An 18077-nucleotide genomic window follows, 5' to 3' on the forward strand; every position below is an offset into this window, starting at 1 on the left:
CCTTGCACTCTTTGTGTAAAAATACTAAAATATGTAACTGGCACTTTACATAATGACTCGCTCTTTACTTGAAGCCTTGTCCTTTCTTTTCCAATCATCTTGACTTCTCTATTTTCATGTCCTATATTTAAATGTGATTTTTGGGTGGAGGAGGGTGTTGGGTATATGTTAATCTGTGTAAAATGCTGTGCAAAGTTATGGCATGATATACCTTTTATAATAGATCATTCATTCACTATAAAGTATCTTTCTTCAGAATTAACTTTGCATAATTTTTAGGCTAGATTTTTAATAACTGTTGAATGCCAGTTGAAATATTGGAAGTGTCATGGAGACGAAAACCATGGTAACTAGATTCTCTAAAAGAATGCTCATTGTTAATTTCAGAGGAAATCAGGTTTTAATTACTGTCTTTATCTTGAGTACGCCACCTTATGCACAGATCTTCTGAATTGTGCCGGCACTGCTAGCACCATTAGAGTTAAAAATGACCTGGTATTTCTTGATTTGAGAGGTGACAACTTGGCTGGTGTCACTGGTGATTAAAATCTGACTTATAGGCTGCCTGATTAAATATGATTTGTTGGTTACAAATTTAATTTACTCAGCTATATTTTTTGGGGGGTTAGATTTTAGTGTAATCTTAAAATCTGGCAGTCTAGTCATAATTAAGATTTATAGTGGAGGCCATATGGGGAGTACTTGAATTGTCACTACACTTCTGTGATCCTGTTCTGTGGATGAAGCCTTCAGGGCTCTAAATCTGGTACCTTTTAAGAGCAGTATATTCACTGTATTAAAAACAAAGCTTCAGCCCATAAACTACTATATTAAAATAAAAATTGAATGTAAATACCAATAAGTTGGGTGCTATAGTAGATCGCTAACTTCTGTCTCAACACACTTGATAAAATAAATGGAATACCTTGGTTCTATACCTCACTAGGATTAAGATAGGACACTTGTTAGTTGCCATTCAAATGAAGCTTCCATAACTATTTTCTACTACATAAAATTCTCAGATTTAATTTTTGAGAATTAGCCACAATCTGAAATTGTATGCAGATTTGGTTTAATTAGACCTTGGTACAGACATACACACATGACTTCTTGTATTAGAAACAGAAAAGTAGCACAGAATCCTGCAGACTTAGTTGCTTAATGTTTAAAACTTGTCTGTACCTCACAGGTTTGTCTGAAGATAGTTTTTCATAATCTAATAAACCCCCAACCTCAAAAGGAAATAACTTTCTTTTCTGTAAGAGCCTACTGAGGAGAGAATTTGTCAGGTCACTTTCACGGCATTATGAAAGCTGGCAATTTCTGTGACATCTTGAAATTCGCTTGTGTTATGGGTAAATTTGGCATAGAAGTAAAATATTAGCACAACAATTGTTAAAATGTCAAGAACCGTACCCTGAAGAGAATCTTTCTTTTGTGTTACTAACATGCATTCCATAACTAGGCATAATGTAAGGCTTAATGCAACGGATGCTCTTTGAACCCAAGTGGACAATGATATCTCAGGGAAATGTAGTTTATTTCTGTGCAATGGATTTTTCCTTTTGAAGTCCTAAGAAAAGTGTATATAAAAGAACCTCCGTTATGGACACCTCAGGAATGGAGGTTGTCTGTAACTCTGAACATAGCACAGTTTGGACTCCAGATGCAGCAGCGGAGCTCCCTAGTCAGCCCCAAGCTTGTCGTCCTCCAGGCAGAGGGGTTCGTGTGTGTATGAGAAAACAGTGTGTCCCCCTCCCAGGGGAGGGGGGAGGTGGTTTAAAAAAAAGCATGTCCCCCTTCCGACGGGGGCAGGGGAGGAGGGGTGAAAGTGGTGCAGACCCCAGAGCTGCTCCTGCTCCGCTGGCTGGCTCCTGCTGCCTTGGGCTGACAGTCTCAGCGTCTTGCTGTAAGTGGCTGCCCTGTGGGTGGGGGTGTATGGTGGGGACAAGCAGCCCAGGTGTGCCTACCTTTAAGATGCAATACAGGCACAGTACGGTATTTGCTTTTTTTGGTCTCTGCTGCTGCCCGATGGGTTACTTCTGGATGTACTAGGTGTCTGGTTGACCGGTTAGACCATAACTCTGGTGTTCGTATCTTTGAGGTTCCATGGTACCGTCAATCCAGGTGTTTCTTCTGGTTTTTCTTGCTCAAATGTTACCTTCCCCCCCTAGTTTCATAACATTAAGAGTTCTTTTGTTTGAGTCAGAAGTGTTTAGGTTAATGTATGATTGCCCCAAGGCTAAAGACTATTTCCACTGGGGGTGGACTACTACTTTATTTATGAGAAAATACTTAAAAATAAACTAGCAATATGTACCGGCAATCACAGCCTTATTGTCACAATAGAAAAGTTTACATACCAATCCTATCACTTAGTTTAGTTGATTCAATTCAACACTTTCTAGACTAATCCTCATTCCATTGAAGTCGGTGCCGAAACTCTCATTAAGTTCAGTGGAAGTGCAAATTGGCTTGCAGTGGGGAAACTGCAAAAGGCAGGTAGGTAGATTGAGTCCTGTCTCCATAGTAGGGAAAGGGTGTATCCCCTGCAGTCAGGAGGTGGGACCCTGCCTAGCCCTTGATGCCGTGACATCACTGCTATTTTTAGCAAGCTAGCTCAAGCAAGCTATATGTGCTGCAGTCAGACCTCCTTATTGCAGTGTAGAGATACCCTGGGGCCTTTGGCAAACTTTCTTCTAATACCTGATTGGCATTGTGACCATGTCACCAGTGGCCTCTCCTAAAAGAGTTGCCATTCACCGCTTCACCTTCTTGTATCTTGTTAATGTGGTTTGAAAACTGGTGAAATGGGAGGGCTTGAGATAGTACTGGAATTGGCTGTGGATTATAAGGGTGCATTCTTGGTAGGGAATGGAAAGCTACAAACCTGAGACATGCACACTGGCATTTACTAAACTGTAGTGCATTTATATACTTTGACATTTCTGAATATGTAAAACCTAATTTCCCCATTGCCCTGCACTGCCCAAGGTGAAGTGAGTGCAAAGATGTGGAGAACGGTATTAATCAAAATATAGTGCTGATGAATTGGGCGCACAGCCTCTGTTCAGATCCCTGGAGCTCAAATAAACTTGATTTGCTCATGTATAAGAACAGTAAGTATTGTACGAAGGAGGGTGTAAGCATCTTAATTTACATGTTATAAAACTGCAGGGAGAGTCAGTCTGAAGGTCTGTTTAATTTCTAAGTTGGCTTTAAAAACTTAATTTTATATCTATATGACTTTAAAACTCGGGTGTCACATTTATCCTACCTTTTGCTCATAAAATTAACATACAGTACAGGCAATTGAATCTTTCCCTAAGACACCATTTTATATGCTCGTAAGCTGCTATTAGGTTTAAATAGTAGAATGTGTTGGGTATTTGAGTTTGGACAGTGTTCTTTCAGTGAATTTTGTTGGAAAGCCATTAGTCTTATTTCTTTATCTAATTTTCTGTTAAAAACTATGCTGATTAGAGAATGTGCTTTTTACTGGGTTAGAGGTTTCTCTGCACGTCTTAAATGGCTGCGTACGCTGAAATGCAAAACCGTCTTGTCAGAAAATATCAAGGTCCCTATCATGAGAATCCACTGCTGCATCAGGCATGGAGCTGCTGTTTCACCCACCTTTTTAAAGGCTTGGAGGCAAGCAGAAGGTACTTTCCCACCTTTCATGTGGTATCCTATAGGTACCCTCTACAGGTACACCTGGTGAACATGCAGAGACCCCACTTCCCAGGCTTCTGTCTCTAGGCTCAAAGCCAGGTGCTTTCTCAGCAGCTCTCTAGAAGTCTGTTTCCTCCCCTCTCTCTCTTTTTCTGGCAAGGATGGGGTCTTTATGGGCAGGGCTTTGGAGCGGAATGCGGAGCAGTGGAGCTGCAGGTTTTTGCCTGGAGCTGGAGCGGAGCCGGAGCACAGCTCCAAAAAGCCCTGTATTATAGGAACATTTCAAAGGAGTCCCCAGCCTTGTTTGGCTTAACAGTAGACCCTCCGCCTACTCCAGTGCTTCAGCAGTTGAGCGGGGCCAATTCAGGGATCCTGTCTACTTTCTCAGATAGCTTCTCTGAGTAGTAAAGAGATTTCTCAACACAAGGCCAGAAGCACAGGCTTAAAAAAAGCTACTAACCAAGTGAGGGTTGCTTTTTTTTGTGGTTGATAGGTTTTATTTGGAAGTTTTTTCCTCAGCTGAATGGCGGTGTCAGTACAACATCAATTGGTACAATTTCTGTGCTAGAATATCCAAAAGGGGATGTGTGGGTGGGAGTAAAGTGCAACGGAGGAATCACTTGCTGTTCAGGTTCCAGCTTTCTTTTGTCAATCTAAAAGAATCTTTATACGACACTATAATATAACAGTTATATTTGAAAACTGAATTTCATGTTAATCTGTAGGCAGATTAGAAGTTCAGTTGTTGAGTACAGCAAAGGGTTTTGTCAGGACAATGGATTTTAGATGGAGCTTTGCAAAAGCTTGTAAAGAAGTGAATAAAGTGAAGGAAAACATATCAATCTAAACAGAGACCCAAGTAAACTGAACTTTACACACCCTCAAAATATGGTGAGAACTAATTTTTGTAACATTGTGGCTGCTTTAAAAGATAATTGGGACAAAGGGATGATTTTAAAAATCAGAAGTTATAACACCAGTTCTTGCAGGTCATTTAAGTGATATACTTCTAAAATTTAACTAATAGTTGTGATCAGAAAGCTCGGGAATTGGAATTGTCTGCTTATACCAATTCTACAAGTTAAATTAAATTCCAGGCAGAATTTGGGACAGCTTTAATCTCTCTTTATTTCACCCCTGAAATTGTGAAAAGTACAAAGAATAGGATAATGGACTGCTTTAGAATTCGTATGCAGCATAGGTACTGTACACGCTGGCATGAAGTCATGGCCCTTACTCTAAAAGACTTCAGTCAGATCTATACTAAAACTTTTGCTGGCCTAATAGTGTTGGTTAGAGGGGTGTGGTTTTGGTCTTTCTATGCCGGTAAAAGCACTAGCGTAGATGCAGTATTCTGGCTTAAAAGTACTTTTGTCTGTATAGCTTATTTTGCCTGGGAACCAGTATAGCTGTTCCAGCAAAAACACTTGTCTGAATAGCTATAGCAACGAATTTTAAGTGTAGACTAGGCAAAATGGTCTGTGGATACAAGGGATGGGGTATAGCAAAAGCAAAATAAGGGGGTCTCTATAGTAAACATTACTTTGGGGGCGGGGGGTGGGGCGCAAGGCTTGAAGGCCTCTGATGCCAGGGTGGGTAGAAGCGTGTTTTTTGTCTTTTTAGGCGACAGTATGGTGTTGTGCAGCCCCCCCCCCCCCCCACACACACACACTTAGGGTCAGACTGTTCAAAAAGCTCTGTTTCATTTGGGTACCTACATGGGAGCAGTCAGATTGTCATGTGCTCAGCACAAGCAGCTGGGTGCTGGTCACGTCTTTTGAGTGCCAAAATGGCAGCTGAGCTCTCTTGAAAAATTGGGCTTTAGGCACTGAACTACCATTAATGGAGAGATTTCCTTTGACTTCAGTGCATCTTGGATTAGACCATTGGTCATGGTTTTACAGGTGCTCCAATTGCTTGTATAAATAGGTATGAATTCCCATGTTACAAATCTATATTATTAAGCTAATTCAACATGGCCTTGAAGCAGCCGTTCTGCAGATAATTTAAATGTAGTTTTCAGACTTTTCTCACAAACACCAAATGCTCCTGTTCCAAAATGTTAGTGTTTCTACCTTGTTTTCATTGTGTGTTCTAACTTTGCCGCAAGGGGTGCATTCATTTTGAGGTGGAGGTTCGGATACGCTAGATGCATTGAAATTGCAAGACGACAAACCCAGGAAAAAAACTGAATTGGAGAATTTTGATCAGAGTTTATACATTTAAATGGAACTTCCATCACATCATCTTGCTATTTCTGCAAATATTCTATCCTCTACTTACTCAAAGCATCATGAGATTGTCTGCAGAGGTAGAAAAGATGTTGTTAATAGATGTGGAAAAGAGCTTCCCAGAAAGCTTAAGAATTTCATGGTGCATTTGTTCTTGTATTGTGTATGTAGCAAATGAATGAATAAATGTATATATAATTTTAAAAAAGCATGTCTAACCTAGTGTAGTCAAAAGAAAAATGCAGCTAACATTTGAGTGACTAACTTATTGCAGTCAACCTAACTCTCATTCTGAACTTGGTAGATAAATATTTGAGGACAGTTTGTTAGCAGTGCTGAAGGTCACTCAATACATCATCTTAGCTTAGTTATTTCAGAACTTTGTGTTTCACTGTAATGTCTCAATCTGTAGGACTAATCCATTCTTGCCATCCCTGCTGGTTAATGTAGGCTTTTTTAAATCCTAAGAAGCTTTATTCCTTTGTAAGGCTTTCAGAAGTCTCTCTCCTTAATGATAAATGTCAACAAATTACATCAGGGTATCTTTGACAACAGCAAGGGAAAAGTGTAGTTTTCAGTCTTTGGTAGGTTCTGCTTTACAGATAGCAACAAAGTAAACTGGGTCGCACAACTTTTACAGTAATGAAGGTAATGGTTTCTGTGAGATCCCTTAGTCTGCTGTAAGGGGCAGAATAAGGTTGCGGTTTAAAAAAATATTGTATTTCTCTGTTTGCGTAAGGTGCTGACTGTAAGTTTGGAGATGTGATCTTCACAGTCTCCCCATGTACTTTTTTACTGGGATTTGCCATGGTGCAGTGGCTGCTAGCAAGTACCGAAAGTTACATGGTATACAGTCTGGCACTTTTCTGTTCCTTGCAATTCTTCTAGTTCTGTTGTTCCTTTCTTTCATGGGTCTTGGAGACTTACAAACCTCTAAACCTTTGAGGTAGGTTAATAGTGTAACATTTGTTCTAACAATGGTGGGAAATAGAGAACCAGAAAGTCAGTGGAAAAGCAGGGAATAAGCCTTGTCTACACGGGGGGGATTTGCCCTTATTCCAACCGCTGATGTACTGCACTCACCCAAACTGCTAATGACCGTGAGTACTACTTATTTGCAACTGTGGAGCTTAGTGGCTTTGCCTGTTTGTGCTGGTGTTGCTACGTCATGGATAGATGGCTTTGGGGTAAGCTCCCAGTATAGACCAAACCTAGACTGTAGGAGTCGTGAACTTCAATCTTCCTCTGTTTAACATTTTTTTTCATGTGAATCTTATTGTGTGCATGAATGGATTGAAAAATCCACTAGCCCCTGGTGATTGCAAGTCTTAATATAAGGTTCTGTGGATTGGAGCCTTAATTTAAAAGAAAAATTGCTGGCCCTCTGAATATGAGCAGAAAGTAAACTGATTCAGTGTTCCTTTTGACCCCAGTGCTGCTGCTCACAGCCTTATTAAGCATCAAAGCGAAAACTGTCAAGGCTCTGGTGAGTTTCATTGCTGCAGTTCAGAACTCCGAGGGCAGTGGCAAAACTAGCAAATCTTGTCAGTTTTACTCTGTTGGGAAAATCTCAGATTTCTAGGAGGTGAGATTGGACCCCAAAAATGGAGGTTTGGGGAAGACTACAGGAGCAAGGGGGGGGGTCTCTTTCAGCAACTTGCCGAAGGGGCTTCCAACTTATCAAATGCTTATTAGCCACAAGGCGATTCCAGAAGGATACTCAGGATTAGCTCTGGAAACAGCACTCTAGTGAGAATTCAGTCTTCTACAGCAGCTGGAGGTCCCAGTGAGAGGCTGGACTACTTTCATTACCACTTCACCTTCCTGGTCAGATCCACCTCTTGATTGCCCTCTGATAGATGTAGGTTGCTGGTTAGTAGGTGTCTAGTACACCTTTAAACATGGATTTTGTGTTAGATGGAGCCGTATCTCAGGTGGTCATGTTTTTAGTGTTTCTCATCTAACTTGTGGGAAAGCTTTAAAACCTATTAAGGTTTAAATTTAGAAAATTCTTCACAGGTCTGGGAAATTAATTTATATTTCAGTACTCTGTAAAGGGGTGAGAACTTATATATTGTGTCAACACTTAGTTCTTGTTTCTAGGTTAATTTAAATGTAGTGCTTGTTGAGAATTTGAACATCTGGTTTTTGAAGTGTGGCGCTCCAATTACTGCATAACTGAACACTATGCTTAACGGATTTAGTATTATACGTGTCCATAGTGGATTGCCAGGATGGCTCCTAGCTTTTATTGGTGTTTTGGTGCTGCTTTTATAACTAGCAGTGAAATTCCAACTTGACATGGAGCACTTCCTGTTGGCATAACGATTAATACACAATCTAATGCCTCCACATACCTGAATCCTACGTGGTCATGTAAAGTAGGTCACATTTTTAAAACAGAAAATTGGTGCATCAAAATGAAAACAAGTAGACATGCTAACCACATTGCACTTTTGTGAGGGAGATCTAGAATAAGTAGAAAGGACTTACTATCCAAAAGCTTAGAGATTTAAGTACCTAAATATTTTTATTTAATGTGTTTTAGAGCAGGAAAGATTTTCTGCTGTGTAATGCTTCCAAAACCTTTGGCAGCTGCAGAATTTTATATCTGAATATGGAATGTTTTAGCTGTTTCATGGCATAGAATTTTTGAAGTGTTTACAGCATTTTCAGTGTGTTCATAGCATGTCTGCTCCAGAACTAGATTTAAAAAAAAAAATTACCACAGATCAATAACTAAAGGGAATTCATATTGTAATACTCCTGAAGAACTTCAGTTATTGCTCCCCTTGTTATAGGACTCGGGCCAGTTTAGCATGGCCCTCATCAGGAGATGAACAAATTTGATAGTCTCAGTGTAGGATTAAGCTTGAATTTGTAAATCACTTCTAAACACTTGTGTATACAAACCTTTCAGCTTTTTTAATCAATCACTTGCCTCTTATTGGACTCTCCAAGTTCTTGAATCCAAATTGGTACACTTTTTTTTTTTTTTTAAAGGTTACTTTTAGTTCTGGAACATTGACATTTAAGTGCTATACTTAACAAATCAGACAACATAGGATTTAACAGGTGTTAATGTGGAACTTCATGGTGGCTGCAGGAGTAGAATAAGACTTTTCTGTTCCAAAACCCCATCCCTTACATGAGTGCTATGAGCATTATAGGGCCTCTGACACAGATGAGCTATTTATATTTCATCCAACAGAGGAGTGAAATGTAGCTAAGAGTGAGGGCAAATTGTTTCTACCCAGGCTGGAATATGATGTACCAGCGCTTACAAGTGGTTTTGGTTCCTCCCATTAGCAGGCTGAGAAAAGAAAAAAAAATGTGAAGAGCTTTGTTATACTAGCTCACACTGAGGTTCCCCTGTCTCTGGCAGGTGGGGGACTTAGGTCTTATTGTCTAACGTCTTTGTTTTTTCTGAGGAGGTTACTTGGGTAAGAAAACAGACTTTTTCTGGCATGGCTTTTGAGATGGTTCTCTGAGAATACTGTGCTTCAATTCATGAGATAATCCACTTCAGGAATCTCTTGCAGCATATTTGGGAATTGCAGTACACCTCTACCCCAATATAACGCAACCCAATATAACACGAATTCGGATATAACGCGGTAAAGCAGCGCTCGGGGGTGTGTGTGTGGGGGGCTGCGCACTCCGGCGGATCAAAGCAAGTTCGATATAACGCAGTTTCACCTATAACGCGGTAAGATTTTTTTGGCTCCCGAGGACAGCGTTATATCGGGGTAGAGGTGTAGTTCCTGAAGTTCAGCTGACTTTTTTGGGTGTTTCTTTTTATTAGGTGGTTTGTCTATTCACTGAAAGTGAGGCAGATACCCTTTGAACTCTGAGTGAATTGTTTGTTCATGAGTCCTGGGAGACGTTACAATAGTGAGCAGCCTCCTTCCCTAGTTTTATCTTCAATCTTCAAATGTGTTTTGCAAGTCTGCTGTGCAAGTGGTCCATATTGTTATGTCTGTTACAGAGCATGGAGTTACATGAGCAATTGTAGATCAATAATTAACTTCAGGTGGCTGTAGTCTTAAGCATCAATTATGGTGTTTTTAAAAGCAAGAGGGTGAAATTGATGTCCTGCAGTACGTATCCAGTATGAATATACCGCACCATTAGACTATGCTTCTCCATTTCTCAGATAGAAGGCAGTGGAAGGCAATTGTACTAACAGGCTAACTTAGCACTTGCTTGCTGTCTCTTCACGTGCTTTCTAAAGGACATGCACTTTTCTGGAAAAGTGTAAATGTTCAAGTCCCAAGCTAACTTAAATTAAAGTCTGAAATTTAATGGATGTTGACTTGAGCCCTTAAGAAGTGTGTGGCTGTTTAATACTAACCTGTACGAACTATATTTCTCAGCTGACTTCCCCACCTGTTAAAAAATGCAGTGATTTGCATTACTGTGTCACTTCAGCTGATTCAACTACAAACTAACAACATTTTAAATGCATTATTAGTCTACATGATGAATAAAACAAGTCAGCAGTAGTTCATCCTGTCTTTAAAAGATAACTGAATTTGTGTGAGCCGATAGACAGAGTTCATAAGGTATGATGCATTTTTTTTTCACCACAAAAAACTGCAAAAGACATTTCTTGGGGCTGAAATGCTAATTTAATAAGTGCCATCTTGCTCAGATGTGAGGTCATTTGACTCTCAGTGGGAATGCAGTCCACTAAACAACTGTTAACTAGTTTTCCCACATGCTTGACTCGCTAATAGAAGCCTTATCTGACATTTAAAATTGTCTGTTAAATCAAGCTTCAAATTTCAATCTGTTCTTTAAGGCTTGAGCTTTCAATTCTGCTCTCACAAAACCTTGTCGGATAGAGTGCCTCCAGCACGGGCCTTAAATTGATATTTATAAGGGCATGTCTGCGCTACATGGACTCTACTGGTGTAACTATGTTGGTGTAGCTATGCCGGCATAGCCCTGTAGATGTGGCCTACACTGACAGAAGGGTGTCTTCTGTTGGGGTAGGAACACCAGCTCCCTGAATGAAGCTAGCTTTGTTGATGGAAGCCTTCTTTGGAGAGCATCTGAAGGTGTGAATACCCTGTTCATTTCAGTGGGTGATATCGTGAACGCCAGTAATGCTTTAAATGTCAACGTTGGTGAGCAGCAATAGATCTGACAAAGTATGAAAGACCATATTTGAAGTTCAACGCAGGCTTTTCCTGAAGTGAGTGTGGTTGGTGGGCAGGGGGAAGGTTGGGCATGGGTATGAAGGATATGCTTGAGGAAAGGAAGCATGGTGGAGGCCTACACCTGTTAATGGATACATCTTCTAATGTATGTGTGCAGTTGGTTTCGTTTCCCTAAAAGGGGCTTCGCTTTCAACGGTTTAAGAAACACTGCTTTGAGGTCAGTAACTTAGATGTCAGTCCTGTCCTGTCCTGTCCAAATGCAACATCTGGTTGAGGAACTGTAAAGTGGGATACCAGAATTCCATGGCACTAGTGTTTAAACGTATTGAAACGTTCTTTACACTACTCATTCATGCTACAGCACTTCATGCGAGTGTTGTCCCTGTAATATACAAAGCTTTCTGCTGTGTATAGACCATGTAAAGATGCTGACTTATTGCTAAACGCTAGATTAAAAGAATGCATTTAAATAACAAGGAGTCTGGTGGCACCTTAAAGACTAACAGATTTATTTGGGCATAAGCTTTCGTGAGTAAAAACCTCACTTCTTCGGATGCATAGAGTCTATGCATCCGAAGAAGTGAGGTTTTTACTCACGAAAGCTTATGCCCAAATAAATCTGTTAGTCTTTAAGGTGCCACCAGACTCCTTGTTGTTTTTGTAGATACAGACTAACACGGCTACCCCCTGATACTTGGCATTTAAATAAGTTTTTTCCTCAGTAGCCTGCATTTAGCGTCTTAAAACTGACTTTTAGACCATTTACTAATCCAGTTGGCTCTTAACACACCTTAGTGTATTTTTTGTCTTTCTCCAACACAAGGTTTGATTTTTTTTTTTTTTTCCCCTCTCCCATTAAAGCAAAATTTATATAATCTACTCTGTCCTCTCATTGTGTACTAGTGCCCTCTACTGGAATGAACGTCAAAGCTGCTCAAGTGTGATCATTTCCCTTTCTAGTGACTGCAGCCAGCGGATAAAACACAAACTACCGCAGTGAAACAATTGACATTGCTTTTACGTTGTCGTCATGTATCATGAAGGAATATCCAAGCATATGTGAGTGCAGTTTGATCTGTGTCTCTACTCTTAATCATGTATTCTCAATTTTATTTTAAAATGGTGCATTCCAGTTCTAGTATTTTTAACATTTTTATTTGCATGCAAATTAAAAACACACTCCAAATAGCCCATAGAGGCAAAATGGGTGGTCATTCTGCCTTTCATAAATTTTGATCTGTACACCGAAAAAGCCCTTCTGAATTTGAAGAGAACCTGATAACTAGATGCCAATAAAAACTAGCCCAGCTGCAAAGTCCAAAAACCATACAGTGCTGCCCTTGTTGGAGGAAAGTCATATCTCCACCTCTAAAGCTGGAGCGCCTGACTAATGATGTTCCATGGAATGCTTGGGTTAGTCAACCGGTTTCAGGTTGGTTTTGTATGGAAACTGACAGAAAGAATCTCTGGAATATTCTTCCTTGTGATCCTGTTCCTCATAGGATATGAATATGCAGCTTGAAGGAAAGGAGGCTTTGTAGATGACAGGCATTTCTACTTTCTAATTTAATGTTTAAAATCTTGCAGTACGCTCCAGTTTAAGAGTAAATATGCAAGGATTGATGTTAATTCACTGCATGAAGCTCAAGCCCTCAAAAGCAAGGAAGACCGAGTTATACTTTCCAGATATCACTAATATGTTTGGGTATCACAGAGTCCCATAACCCTTGTTTCCTCTTCAAGTGCTGGTCGCTATGTGTGTTCTACACGTGGGTGTGCATGTGCCATGCTCCCAAGTCTGGAAATTCTAACCGTGTCCATTGGACTGCATATGTGCAGTGGATCTCCTCGTGCTCCAGAGCATAGGAGGCAATGCGGGCTAGCGTCTCTCCAGTTCCTTCTTACTGCCACGTGGTCTGAGTTGGAATCCCGTGTTCTCAGTGTTCTCCAGCTTTTTTGATAAAACGTATAGTTTTACAAATGGTTTTTATGCTACTTAGCCTGTTAGTATAGCTAGAGTTTTATAGCATAGTTAATGTAGCTTTTTGTCACCAGCTGAGGACTCCCTCCTCCAGGGCTCCTCAAACAATTTTTACAGGGGGATGCTGAGCCATTGAACCAAATTGTAAACCATCTATATAATGGAGTCCACTTCACCCCTGTAGCACCCCTAGTTCCAGAACCTATGCTGTCCCCATGGTCCGGGACTATGCCCAGAGTCCAGGGGTTCAAGAACTGCATCTCTTGCCCTTTCTCCTTCTCCATCAGCAGCAATCAAGAGTGCTGCCTCTACTTCTTGGGTGAGGCACATATTTCTGCAAGGCATAATATCTGTCATTCGTTTCCACCAAGAACTCGTGAAGTTCATGAACTTCACCTAAGGAAATACCTGATGGAGAAGGCTCTGAGGCTCCTCTGATCCAGGCCAGGGAGACTTGCCCTCTCCACCTTCTTAGTGCATTGACCTCAACAGACAAGCTAAGCATGTACTTAGAAGAGAAGTCTTTTCTTCCAGGGGTTCCCATGAGAATGGGAGCACTCTCCTGGTTGCAAGGACAGATCCCTGTCAAGGACTGTCCACAAGAGATGTAATCCATCCTCAAGCCTGTCAAGGTGGGTGAGCCTTTGCACGTGGACCCTAAAGGACCGGCACCACTGAAAACCCCCAGACTGGAGGGTAAAGTGTGCAGGAAGAAGCATCTGTTGGTGACTCCAGCACTGAATCAGAAGGACAGTCATCCACCGGTTTAATCTATGAGCATGGGTCGGGATTTGCAATCAGTACTGACTTCACCTCACTTGCAGGGCTTTTCTCCTGCTTATACAGTCATTCCATATCCAAGTGATGTCAGTGTCACTATGGTCTTTTACATAAACAGGGTGGAGCAAGCTCTCTTCCCCTTTGCCTAGAAACAGTCAGGCTTTGGAACTGGTGCATCAGAAACTGCATCACTGCATCATACTTCCCAGGTATTCAGAACTCCTGAGCAGGCACTTCTCTGCAGGCCACAGGTGGGAGATCCACCACTCTCTCCTGAGCCAAATACCCACAGAGTGGGGAACGCCTCAGTGCGACCTCTTTGCATCCAAAACAAACAGAAATTCCTTAGTAGTACTCCAGAGGAGCCATGGGCCAGAACTCCCAGGGCGATGCACTCCTGTTGTCATGGAAAACTATCTCAAATATGCCTTTTCTCCCATTCCCCGGCTTTCACATGTCCTACAAAAGATACACCACAACAGGGCCAACATCGTTCTTCTCTCATCCATTTGGCCCAAGGCAGTGTTGCTTTCCAGAGCTCCTGACAATGTCAGCCTGCCTCTCATCAAGATTCACCCCTTCCCAGACCTCTGAACTCTAGAGCAGGGTGGGGGGCAGAATCAGACACCCTAATCCAAGTTCACTCCACCTCACTGTCTGGTGTTGAGATGGGCGTCTGAAATAGAATGCTCCTGCTTAGCACCCGTTAAAGGCTATCCTTACTCTAAGTAGGAAAGATTCACCTAGGACCTGCTATCTAGCTAAATAGAAGCATTTCTCTGCCTGGGTGCAGCACTGTCAACATTCTCCAGTCACTGCAGATACTCCAGTCATTTTAGATTATCTCCTGTCTCTTTAAAAAAACAAACAAAAAAAAACAATTCAGAACTTTCTACTAGCTCGTTATGAGTCCACCTTGCATGATTAGTGCCTTCCTCCCATCAGTAGATGGACATTCTGTTTTCACTAATTCTACTACAGTATTATTCATGGGGGGCCTGATTAGGACCTTCCAACCAGTGGTCAGAGCACTCACTGGTCCCTCAATCTTGTCACCAAGAGTTCAGATTGATGATCTTGTGTCAACAAGATATGTGCCATGCCCCCACCTGAAAATTGCTCTTTTTTTTTTTTTTAGTGGCTGTCATTTTGGCCGGGATGGTCAGCGAGTTGGGAGCTATCGTGGCAGACCCTCCTCATGGTTTTTCACAAGGAAAAGGAATCCCTTGGCCTCCATCTTAAATTTCCCCCCAAGGTTTCTTCTGAATTCAACATCAACTAAAGTATCCACTTACCTGTCTTTTTTTCCCCCCCAAAATCCCACACTTAGGGTATGTCTACACTACGGGATTAATCCGAATTTAGATAATTCGGATTTGAGAAACAGGTTGTATAAAGTCGAAATGAGTGCGGCCACACTAGCACAGTAATTCGGTGGTGTGCGTCCAAGTAGCGGGGCTAGCGTCGATTTCTGCACCGTTGCACTGTGGGTAGCAAATCCATAGCTATCACATAGTTCCCGCAGTCTCCCGCGCCCATTGGGATTGTGGGTTAAGATCCCAGTGCCTGATGGGACAAAAAACATCGTCGCAGGTGGTTCTGGGTACAGTCTCACTTCCTCCCTCCCTCCCTCCCTGCATGAAAGCAACGGACGGCAGACAACCATTTTCGCGCCTTTTTTCCTGGGTGGGTGAACACTGCAGACTCCATACCACGGCAAGCATGGAGCCCGCTGAGGTCAAGACAGCACTCATGAATATTGCAAACACCTCGCGCGTTCTCGTGGAGTTTATGCTCAGCCAGGACCAGAAAAACGAGGAGAGGAGGCAGCGGCGGCGGCAGCATGATGAGGACATGGACACAGACACGGATACAGAATTCAGTGAAACCACAGGCCCCGGTGCTTTGGAGATCATGTTGTTAATGGGGCAGATTCTATCCATGGAACGCCGATTCTGGGCCCGGGAGACAAGCACAGACTGGTGGGACCGCATAGTGTTGCAGGTCTGGGACGATTCCCAGTGGCTGCGGAACTTTCGCATGCGTAAGGGCACTTTCATGGAACTTTGTGACTTGCTGTCCCCTGCCCTGAAACGCCAGAATACCAAGATGAGAGCAGCCCTCACAGTTGAGAAGCGCGTGGCGATAGCCCTGTGGAAGCTTGCAACGCCAGACAGCTACCGGTCAGTCGGGAATCAATTTGGAGTGGGCAAATCTACTGTGGGGGCTGCTGTGATGCAAGTAGCCAAAGCAATCACTCAGGTGCTGCTACGAAAGTTAGTGACTCTGGGAAATGTGCAGGCTATAGTGGATGGTTTTGCTGCAATGGGATTCCCTAACTGTGGTGGGGCAATAGACGGAACCCATATCCCTATCTTGGCACCGGAGCACCAAGCCACCGAGTACATAAACCGCAAGGGGTACTTTTCAATGGTGCTGCAAGCACTTGTGGATCACAAGGGACGTTTCACCAACATCAACGCGGGCTGGGCGGGAAGGGTTCATGACGCTCGCGTCTTCAGGAACACTACTCTGTTTAAAGGGCTGCAGCAAGGGACTTACTTTCCGGACCAGAAAATAACCGTTGGGGATGTTGAAATGCCCATAGTTATTCTTGGGGACCCAGCCTACCCCTTAATGCCATGGCTTATGAAGCCATACACAGGCAGCCTGGACAGGAGTCAGGAGCTGTTTAACTACAGGCTAAGCAAGTGCAGAATGGTGGTAGAATGTGCATTTGGCCGTTTAAAAGGCCGCTGGCGTTCATTATTGACTCGCTCTGACCTCAGCCAAAGAAATCTCCCCATTGTTATTTCTGCTTGCTGTGTGCTCCACAATCTCTGTGAAAGTAAGGGGGAGACCTTTATGGCGGGGTGGGAGGCTGAGGCAAATCGCCTGGCTGCTGATTACGCGCAGCCAGACACCAGGGCGATTAGAAGATCACACCATGAAGCGCTGTGCATCAGAGAAGCTTTGAAAACCAGTTTCATGGCTGGCCAGGCTACCGTGTGAAATATCTGTTTGTTTCTCCTTCATGAATACCCTCCCCCTTTACTGACTGATTTTCTGTAAGGAACCCACCCTGCCCCTTCCCCCAGCTTTCTTTCAAACCAAATAAAGTCACTATCATTTAAAAATCATTTATTCTTTATTAATAGATTAGAAAAAGAGGGAGGGAACCCGGGTGGTATTTGGGAGGAGGATTGCTGGGAAGGAAAAAGCCACAAAGAAAAGGTTAAAAAAATGACAGCCTTTTGCTTGGGCTGTCTACTGGGGTGGAATGGGAAGGTGTACGGAGCCTCCCCCCCCGCGTTCTTACACGTCTGGGTGAGGAGGATACGGAACATGGGGAGGGGGGAGGGTGGAACAGGGGCTGAAGCGGCAGTCTGTTTTCCAGCAGCCGTTCCTGAACCTCCACCAGACGCCGGAGCAGCCCCAGCGTTGCATCCTTAATCCTCTGGTCTTCCTGCCGCCATCTCTCATCTCGATCGTCCCTCCTCTCCTCACGTTGGTCCCTCCTCTCCTCACGTTGGTCCCTCCTGTCCTCACGTTCACTGACTTCTTTCCTATACTTTGAAACTGTTTCCTTCCACTCATTCAGATGAGCTCTGTCACTCCTGCTGGATTGCATAATTTCAGAAAACATGTCCTCCCGCGTCTTCTTCTTACGACGCCTTATCTGTGATAACCTTCGGGATGGAGGAGGGAGGCTTGAGGAATTTGCAGCTGCTGTAGGGAGGGGAAAAAAGAGAGAATTGTTTTAAAAGCTACATTTTGCAGAACAATGCTTATACTCTTTCACGGTGACCAACACTGTTCACATTACATAGCACATGTGATTTCTGTGCAAGGTCGCATTTTGCCTCTTAATGCTGAGTGCCTGTGACTTTGCTGCTAGAGATCAATCACAGGTCTGGGCAACAGAGGTTCACGTTCCAGCAACAGAATTCGGCTTGCATGCGGCCATGGTAAGCTTCAGCGCCGTCCGTGCTTTCCAACATACCAAGCATAGCTTGTAGAGTGCTGCAGAAGCCTGGCCAATCTCAGCCAGTTGGGGGGGGGGGGCAGTGTGGTGGTGCTTGTCTGGGCCCCTTCAGGCAAGTAGAGTGCTGCGGTTTTTCTGTTAACATTCAGCAGCACCAGAAAACAAACTAACCCTGCAGGAAGATCCCTGCAGGCACCAAACTACCCCCCCCCCCCCCCCCCCCCCCCCCCCCCCCCCCCCCCCCCCCCCCCCCCCCCCCCCGC

The 18077-nt window shown here is 43.0% G+C and overlaps 1 protein-coding gene across 4 annotated transcripts in view; it reads left to right on the forward strand.

Annotated features, from left to right (window-relative positions):
- The window catches only part of GLCE (glucuronic acid epimerase), a 104793-nt gene that overhangs the window by 13968 nt on the left and 72748 nt on the right, over window positions 1-18077 (forward strand). Inside the window, exon 1 of one of the 4 annotated variants that reach the window (XM_034782874.1) lies at window positions 12032-12127. The exons of the other annotated variants lie outside the window; for them this stretch is intronic. The gene's annotated coding sequence lies outside the window, so the exon portion shown is untranslated. Of the gene's footprint in view, window positions 1-12031; window positions 12128-18077 lie in introns of those variants that run through there. 4 annotated transcript variants of the gene reach the window in all.

Source organism: Trachemys scripta, chromosome 10, assembly GCF_013100865.1.
Source record: "Trachemys scripta elegans isolate TJP31775 chromosome 10, CAS_Tse_1.0, whole genome shotgun sequence".
Lineage (NCBI taxonomy): Eukaryota > Metazoa > Chordata > Testudines > Emydidae > Trachemys > Trachemys scripta.